This window comes from Babylonia areolata, chromosome 1, assembly GCF_041734735.1.
Source record: "Babylonia areolata isolate BAREFJ2019XMU chromosome 1, ASM4173473v1, whole genome shotgun sequence".
Classification (NCBI taxonomy): Eukaryota; Metazoa; Mollusca; class Gastropoda; order Neogastropoda; family Buccinidae; genus Babylonia; species Babylonia areolata.
This window is the reverse complement of record NC_134876.1, coordinates 13,445,439-13,455,098: the sequence shown is the minus strand read 5'-3', so window position 1 is coordinate 13,455,098 and position 9,660 is coordinate 13,445,439. Positions and strand designations below refer to the sequence as shown.

The 9,660-nt window shown below is 41.8% G+C and overlaps 1 protein-coding gene across 3 annotated transcripts in view; it reads left to right on the top strand.

Moving 5' to 3' along the window:
• The window catches only part of LOC143279811 (substance-K receptor-like), a 226,783-nt gene that overhangs the window by 652 nt on the left and 216,471 nt on the right, over nucleotides 1–9,660 (top strand). For 2 of the 3 annotated variants that reach the window (XM_076584013.1, XM_076584004.1), the window contains exons 2-3: nucleotides 81–188; nucleotides 1,313–2,050. The gene's annotated coding sequence lies outside the window, so the exon portion shown is untranslated. The remainder of the gene's footprint in view (nucleotides 1–80; nucleotides 189–1,312; nucleotides 2,051–9,660) is intronic. The other variant, XM_076584022.1, reaches the window with a different exon arrangement.

The following is a 9,660-nucleotide window of genomic DNA, read 5'->3' as shown; positions in this document are numbered from 1 at the left end:
CTTGTTGCTTGACTGCGCGGTTGAGATTAGTTGTTTGATGTTATATGAAGCGGTCATTGTTTTCTGATACGTGGAAAAAGGCTACAATTGCTTTGCGGGGATTTATTTCGGCCCGTGAAGGTTTGTGAGGAAAGTGACTTGCAGTGGTACAGAGTGTGTCCAATTGGATTATTAACGGCTGAGAGCTGGTACGTCTTTTGGACAGTCGCACAAGTGTTTACCTTCTCTCTCTCTCTCTCTCTCTCTCTCTCTCTCTCTCTCTCTCTCTGTTCTGTTTTTTTTTGTTTGTTTTCTGTGTCGTTTATTAATACCATGCTTGTGCCTTTGTGTGTGTGTGTGTGTGTGTGTGTGTGTGTGTGTGTGTGTGTGTGTGTTCATTACCATGCCGGCTTATGCCTTTTGTAGTATTGTACTTGTATTCGCATGCTATGACTTTAAGTAGCATTGTGTAGTGCATGCAATGACATATATAATTTAGTATTGTGTTGTGTAGACCCTGTTTCAGGTCGGGGACTGGATGAAAAAAAGCGCGACAGTGCTTATTTATTATCCTCGAAAATAAAGAAAAAAAAATTGTCTTGTCTTGTCTCTCACTCACTATCTGTCTCTGTTTCTGTCTCTCCGTCTCTCTCTGTCCGTCTCCGTTTCTCTATCTCTCTGTGTGTGTTCGTGTGTCGCAGTGAACATGAATATACTTCCACCCTCTGTTTGCATGTCTGTCTGTTTCTTCGTCTGTCTCTTTGTCTCCGTGTCTCTGCCTGTCTTCTTATCGCCGTCTGTATCTCACGCCGTTTGGTTTGTTACACTTTTGACCATGTCATCGTGATTATCTAGTTATGATGATTATAATAGTAATAATGATAATAGCAATAATAGTAATAATAATAATTATGATGAATTTATTTATTTGTATTTTCGTTTATGTTGGATTTTTGTATCTCAGTGTTTTATATTATAAATGTAAAATACGTATATATATATATATATATATATATATATATATATATATATATATATATATATATATATGTGTGTGTGTGTGTGTGTGTGTGTGTGTGTGTAACTAGTTCCATTTTATTTTGATTCATGTTAGTTTCTTCACTCATCTCTTCACACACACACACACACACACACACACACACACACACACACACACACAATCACCAGTCAGCTTCAGTTTCGTACCCTCGCCACATGCAGTTTGTCCTTGCGTTCTCCTCTGTTCTTTTTGCTGATCCACACATGTGGTCGGCTCGCCGACCTTTTTCTACCGTATTATAAAACTGAACTATCATTTTTTCATGGTTGGCAGAGGACGCCCGAAAGACGTTAGGCAGGCAGCGGGAAAACCCTTGGTGTCAAAGGGGGGATACTATACTGTGCCCAGTGTGTGTGACCTGTGGATAACATACAGTCTCCGGTGTCTTCATTCGTGTATTCGTCCTCGTCATTGTCATCAGGTGTTGAAATCCTTGCACGGCGTTTTTGTTTGTGTATTTTTATTACCCCAGGATAATCAGCCCCCAAACCATGATATGCCAGAGAGAAGTATGAAGTAACTGTGCTGCTTGGAGGCTTGAAAAAAGTGAAACAACAAAAGAGAGGGAGAGAAAGTTGATCATAATCGTCCATGATGATGGAATAGACTGAAGGAGAAAAGGAAGGGGAAAAAATCCGTTTAACGTAAAGAACGAACACACACACACACACACACACACACACACACACACACACACACACACACACACACACACACACACACATACACAAAGAGAGAGAGAGAGAGAAAAGTGGAAAGAGGAGAAACAGACATGTTTCAGCCGCAGTGAAGTGGATTACTGTGCCCGGTTTCGCTGATCAGTGTCGTGCACATGTGTTTCCGTTCATCGGTAGCCGGAGAGTGTCGTGGAGCAGCAGCAGCAACAACAGCAACAACAACAGCGGCAACAACAACAACAACACTCTGAGGATCACAGACGGTCAGTCGCCACCGCAGCTCCCTCCACAAGAGTGATTTCACCCCCGGGGGGTTCCCTCGTTCATTAAACAGGTAAGTGCGATGGGGAAGATTTTCTTTTTGCTTTGAGGCAATGCTTTCACGTTCCCCTGGCAAATCCCCGCCTTCTTAATCCTTAATCTGGTGCGTAATGGACAGAGAACGGGCTGCCTGCTCCGGCTTTTGTGAGGTTATAGAGTTGGTGGAAGGATTTCGTGGTTCGTAGTCGTTGTTGCTGTGGGGGTGACTTTGGTGACCTGGCCAGAAGCCATTACACACGGGAGTTATAGGCTATTGTTACCCCCATCGTCGCCCTCCTCGCCCCCCCATTCCCCCTCCAGGCTAGAACCAGTTGAACCAGAAACCCTTCATTGTGATGCCAGGGGCTGGGAGAGTGTGGGGGGAGGCAGGCAATGATCAGCTCATGTTTGCATTTCGAAAGCTGTGTTTATGGAGGTCAGGGTGACTTTTGCTTCGCTGGACAGTTTTAGTGAGGCTGTGTCGAGAAACTCACGTCTCGTTTCTGTTGGGAAAAGTCTGTTTTTCTTCCTTTACCTTTCTTTGTCTCGCTTGGCGCTCTTTCTGTCTTTCTGTCTGTATCTCTTTACCTCTCTCAGTTTCTCTCACTGTCTCAGTCTCTGTATTTTTGTCTTTGTCCAGGTCTTTCTCTTCCTTTCTCGCTTGCTGGCTTTTTGATATTTCATTCTCTGCCTCTATCTGTCACTCTGTCTCTATGTCTCATTCTCACTCTTTATCTCACTTGCGAGCGGGTGTTGGTTTTTTGTTGTTGTTTTTTGTTTGTTTTTGTTTTTTTGTTTTGTTACTGTCTACAGTGTCCGTACCGATTTTTTTCTCTTCTTTTTCTTCCTCTGTGCGTGTGCTTTCAGCTTATCCAGTTTACCCTATATAAAACATTTGTCATTTGTCTCCTCCCTCTTTCTGTTTCTCTCCGGCTCTCTCTCACTCTTTCCTTCTCTCTCTCCCCGCTCCCTCTCTCTCTTACCATCTCTCTCACGATCTCTAATTTTGTAAACTTTTTTGTTTTGTTTTTGTTTTTTAAAGGAAAAAAAAGGGATTTAATGCATTTCAGACGACATCTTTTCTTTTTCCTTTCCTCTTTTTTCTGTCGATTTATAAATTATATTCTCCTTCTTTTCTTTCTATCTTTCCTTTTTTGCTCCACCCTTCCTTCTTTCCTTCATTCCACCTTCCTTTCTTTTATTCATTCATCATTTCTCTGTCGTAGTCCTCCATTCTTGAAGAATCTATACCCTCTTCTTCTTTTTTCTATGTAAGCAGTATCTCTTAACAATTTAAAATTTCTATTAAGTTTCACGACATTCAAACTCTACATCAAATAGTTACCATTTTCAGTTTCAAAACGTCAGAATTGTACGTGTAATTTTTAAAGTTTAAAATTTCTGAACCGTATCAAACAGTTACCATTTTCAGTTTCAAAACGTCAGAACTGTACAGGACTAATCAATATACAAAACACCTGCAAAAATAGGAAAAAAATAAAAAGAAAGAAAAGGAGAAATGGTAGACACCTGACCTTCACACAGAACCAGCGCGATTGTCAGGTGTGATAACTTCACAAAACACGCTCACACCGGGTAGAAGCTGATGAGGCCACGAGAAAAGGTTTTTCCGTGAGGCACGTGCAAGGATGTCATCGGTGTTTCTTGGCCATTGACTTGATTCATTGACTTGATTCATTACATTATAACACACATCTCACAGTTTTTGACAGCTCTGTCCCATTTTCTATGTGCAAAATGGCGACTTTTACTCGTTCCTCTGGTAAAGTGTTCTTTAATCAGATTCAGAGAGAGAGAGAGAGTTTCAAGATGTGAAAGCGTGCTGACTGACACACACACACACACACACACACACACACATGTATATATATTTTTTCTTTTTTTCTTTTTTTCTTTTTCTTTACTTATTCAGCTTCAGTGATTGTCGACGGATCGTATTAAAGGAAAATGGATTTATGCGGGCGGATATTGTTCAGCTTGTAACGCAGTAAAATCTTTCAAGTAAACTATGTCGATCTTACAGTCGTGTATTAAACAGAACGTGTTATCGTGAAGATATCCCGCCCTCTGCCCCCTCCCTGAACCAACCCCAACTTGACGCGCTTTCCCCTCCCCTCCCATCTACACCGCTTCCTTGGAGGGAGATGCCCGCTTGCCAGTTAGACTGAAAAACTAGTTTGCCAAACACCCTGTGGAAAATAAGTGCCGGAAATAGATGTAAGAAGATATTAATATTTGTCTGTCGCTCTCACAGTTTCTGTTTTTGTGTGTGTGTGTGTGTGTGTGTGTTTCTTTTTCTCTCTGTTGTCTCTTCCTCATTTTCTGCCTTAGCGGTCAGTTGATCTTCGTGTTTTCTGAAAACCAATCCTGGAGTTAATTACGCGACGCTTTTATTGTAATGTTGTTTTTTTTCCCTCAGCACACATGAGATGAGTTGGCCACAACCCGTGTTTTGTAGCAGTGTAACCATTTATGTATGTTTGATTTTTTTTTTCAGTATGACTCTTTTTCTTTCTTTCTTTCTTTCTGTTTTTTTAAAAAAAAATTTATTCTTTAATGATGAATTGGACGGAATGATCAGCATTACAAGTATGTCTTGGGTGTGGGCGATTTGAGGCGACATGATTCTGATTCGTTTTTAAAATTTGTTTTGCATGTTTGTGTCACAGGTTTGCCAGAGCTGTAGTTTGACTTTGTATTATGTCTTCACCATCATCATCATTTATTATTATTATTATTATTATTATTGTTATTACTATCATTGTTATTGTTGTCGTTGATGTTATTATTATTCTTATTATTATTATTAGTAGTAGTAGTGGTAGTAGTTGTAGTAACCTTCTTCTTCTTCTCCGCCTCCTCCCCCTCCTCCTCCTCCTCCGCCGCCTCCTCCTTGTTATCATGATCATGATGATGACGATGACTATTATTATTAACATTATTATTATTAGTATGGTTATGCCACACGCTTTTGTCAACGATAAAATTATTTACTTACACAAACACAGTATTACGACAAAATGTGGGTTTATGTGGTCTGGCTTATAATTCCTGTTCTCTGTTATCGTTTGATTGAAATGTCCCCAACGTAACACGAGGGACACGCACGACACATGCATGAACACACACGCATACACATATACACACACGCACACATATATACACACGCACGCACGCACGCACGCACACACAGGGTTATAGGCATATATATGTATATATATATATATATATATATATATATATATATATATATATATATATATATATATATAGAGAGAGAGAGAGAGAGAGAGAGAGAGAGAGAGACTTACACACTTACTCCCTAATTTAAAAAAAACCTCAGTGACACGTATGTACGCATAAATACATGCACGCAGAAACGGACCAAAGCACGCTCATTGCATCATAAATACATATATAATCAACATAGAAATGCTAACGTGCATAATCTGAAGTCTTGAAATTAAGAACGCGTTGTGTATCAAGGAGTATTACTACTATTACACATGTGTGCGAGGGGTGGCGGAGTGAGAGATAGGGAACGAGCGAGTGGGAGGGAGGGAGAGAAAGAGAGAGAGAACTATATTTGTACACTAACATACATACATACATCATACACATACCCACACGCGCACGCACCCCCCTCACCACCCCCCCTTCCACACACACACACACACACACACACACACATTCGCACACGCCAGCTTCCCTCTCAAATACACACGTGCGTCACATATGACGAAAGTATGCCGAAACCAAAGACGCCTGATGCACAAACCGCACAAATAACCTCTCTTATCACTGGAATGGGTACGTAATAGGGACTAACCTCAATACGCCGTAGCTTCTGCAAAGATCCTACGGTCCTCCTTTTTTCTTTTCTTTTTTTTTAATTTTTTTTTACTCTCTTCCACAGACACATGCATCGCATATGAAAAAAGGATATAAACTCGGAAAGTTGGTTATGGTGATAAGGAAATTGTTGCTCGTTAACACAGATATTACTATTATTCTGATAATTTATGTGATGCATGAAAAAAAGTATACAGATCTCTCTCTCTCTCTCTGTGTGTGTGTGTGTGTGCGTGTATGCGCGCGTGTGTCTGTGTCTGTATTTGTGTGTGTGTGTGTGTGTGTGTGTGTGAATACACGTGTTGGAAGGAGTGAGACAGACATACAGCTGGACAGAGACACACAAGCAGACAAAGGGACAGAACTCTTTATGTCAGGTACGCTCTCCCCTCACCCATGCTACATCCACACCTAAACGGTGGTGTGGCACAGACCAGCCTCCCAAACAGCACCTGCTAAGATCAAAAGACAGCCATCTGAACTCGTTTCCACCAATTAACACGGCAGCCGTGTTACGCCCGAAATTGACGCCTGTCAAAAAAAAATGTCGCCGGCGACAAGTGTGGCACGCCTCGTTCCCAAACTTTTGGGCTTGACATAGCCGTCATCATCACCGTCACTCACAGCATGGTCCTAACTAAAGCTATGTCCTTATTCTGTCGGTAAACCTGGCACTTTTTGAGCTTAAACGAAGACTGTTGTAATATTTATTACTGGCTGATCATAGTTGTGATTTAATCTCCCTCTCCCTCTCTCTCTCTGTCTGTCTGTCTGTCTCTCTCTGTCTCTCGCTCGGTCGCTCTCTGTCTCTCTCCTCCCCTCTCTTCCTCTTTCTCCCTCATTATTTGTCTCTATCTGTCTCTCTTTGTGTCTCTCCGTGTCTCTCTGTCTCTGTATCTCTGTGTCTCTCTCTGTCTCCCTCTCTTCGTCTTTTTTGGATAGTTTGGGAAACGTCACAGCTGTAGTGAGATTGCCAGTCAATTTGTGGAAACGTTGGAGTGAAACAAAAGGACCAGTCATCATTCAGACTGCATTGGGTGAGTCGTTATTCTACATTCAAAATACTTCTGACAGGATAAGGTATCTAATTTATATGTCTTTGTAAGTGTGCTCGTAAGTTTGGTATGTCTTTAATTTTACAAGAGTCGGTTTCAAGTGCAACATACATCTTAGTCAGAAAAGTTTGTTTAGGCTGCTTGTTCAGTTGTGTGTGTGTGTGTGTGTGTGTGTGTGTGTGTGTGTGTGTGAATGTCTTTTTTGTGAATGTTTTGTCGGCTTACTCATTGCAAGCCTAGCTTACCGATAATTCTACACGAGCCACATATTGGAGATCTTCCAAATCACTCAGTGTTTAAAGAAAAGAAAAGAAAACAAAAGAAGACAAATTATTGACAAATCATGCTTCAAGTGAAGGATGGTGGCGGAGGAGAAGCATTCGCAGAGGTCGAGTGAAGAGGCGGCGAGTGAGGGAGCGGCGTGTTTTGTTTGTTGTATGTTTTGTATGTTTCAGGGGTTCGCGTGGGGTGGAGGCTGTTGTGAACAGAGCGAAGGGTGCTTACGTGGTGACGTTTATATATATATATATATATATATATATGTGTGTGTGTGTGTGTGTGTGTGTGCCTTCATAATATATATGTATATAATTTTAAATTGTCGATGAGTTCTTCAGAGGCATTTCACTTTCTATTGTCCACCAGTGATAACCAATGGACAGTGTTCGAAGCTACGTTGCGGCATTATGTTTTGTCAGTGGCGCTTTTAAAGGCATTTTGCTCCGATATTCTTCTTTCCGCCCGGGGGTGAATGGTTACACGGCTTTGGCTGGGAAAAGGAGAGGATTTGAGGGACGCCTTGTTATACCGAGCCCAAGGCACTGTGAATGAAGTCATTGTCCCGATGGCCGTAAAGCTCTGGGACCTTCAACATTTCACTAAATATGGGGGCAAGGAAACATCACATTATACTTGCAACTTTTACACACACCATAGAAACAACAAACGGTGTCAGAAACTGAAAGGAAAACGGAAAAAAGCGAGCATACAAGCATGCACACATGAATAATTCATTGTTTCCAACTAGAAAAGGACAAATATTTCAAAACGAAATACGTATTGTGGAGAGAAAGGATTTCATTTTAACGACATTCTTCTTTTTCTCTCAGAGAAGAGTAAGTAATGTTTAAGGGAGGGAGGAAATTATCCATGCATGGGCATATATACAAGACATGAAGGTCTGTAGGAAACACTGTCAGTTTGTCTGTATGTGTCTCGTTTCTTTTGTTTATATCCTGATCTGACCATATGATGATCCACTTGTCAATTTTATTTCCATCCATTCACCGGCTGATTGACAGAACACGCGCGCGCGTGTGTGTGTGTGACTGTTCGCCCGTGAGTTAGCTCTTCAGTCTTTCTTTTGTCTTATTCATTGGTTCACCATCTCTTGTATTAGCACGTCTCTCTGCACTCTTAGATGTCTATGTTCAGACAGAAAGATCGATGCGATGTTTATGTTTATGTACATATAACTATGCTGATATATTCACCCTCTCTGTGTTCGCGAGCGTTTCCATTTTCTCACCCTCTTCCTGTGTGCCTGTTTTACTGTTTGTCACTGTCTCTGTCTCATCTCGTTCTCTCTCTCTCTCTCTCTCTCTCTCTCTCTCTCTCTCTCTCTCTTTCTCTCTCTCCCCTTCGTTGAATACCCTCCTCGCTCACTCTCGTATAACTTGCTCAATCCCACCCCCCAATACTTTCTCCCCATCCCCATCTGTTCTAACAAAATCTTTTTTTGCTTTCTCAATACGTCTCCTGTGTGCTTCTGTTGTTAACGATGTTATGACGTCTGTTTGGCTTTAAAGATGCTGGGTTGGGTTGCACGTGCTATCTTAACAGCGCTAAGTTCGCTCAGCGTTAAAATGTTTCCTAAGTCTATGGTAATTCCATATAGATTTAGAGCATTCTTAATGTCAAGCCAGCTTAGCGCTGCTAATGTCGCTTATGCAACCCGACCCATCATCTTTAAGCGAAGCAGACGTCACCACATTGTTAACAACAGCGGCACACAGGAGTCTGGCGCTCTGGTCAGAAAGTCCATCCACTTCCGAATCTGGATTGCTGTTGTGGTTGGTTACGAGCTAAACCCCATATTTCAGATCCGTATGACAACATTAATTGAATTACACAATTAAATTACAATTCAAGACACGTGGAAGTATGACATGCAGTTGGTTTTGAAGAGCAATGACACTGTCAGCAATTTAAAAAAATCATAATTCAACAAATAGAATCAAATACCATGGTTACTAGAGAGAGTGGGGGATAGACAGACAGAGAGAAGGGAAAATAGAGAGAGAGAGAGAGATACAGAGAGAAACTAGCGAGAGACAGAGAGAGACACACACAGGCACAGACACAGACACAGAGAAACAAGCCAGCCCACCTCAGCCCACCCACGTCCAGCCAGACAAGACAAACAGAGACACAGAGATATCTTTTTAACTCTTCCCAATACTCTTTTCTTTCGACCAACACCTCCCTTGTGGACGCAGGGTACACACCGTTACGTGCGTTGCGCTCATCCACTTCACTCTGCACAGCTTCCAGCCACATCCCTGGACGCTACATATCCACCCGTACCCCCACCCCCCCTATCCCCCCACCCCCTTCGCTATATAAGTCCCCAGTCTCTTTTTCTGTTCCTGTTCGAGAGGCTGGCCATTACAGGAAGACAATTGCCCCAGTCCCAGGGGCCTGGACTTCCCAGTGA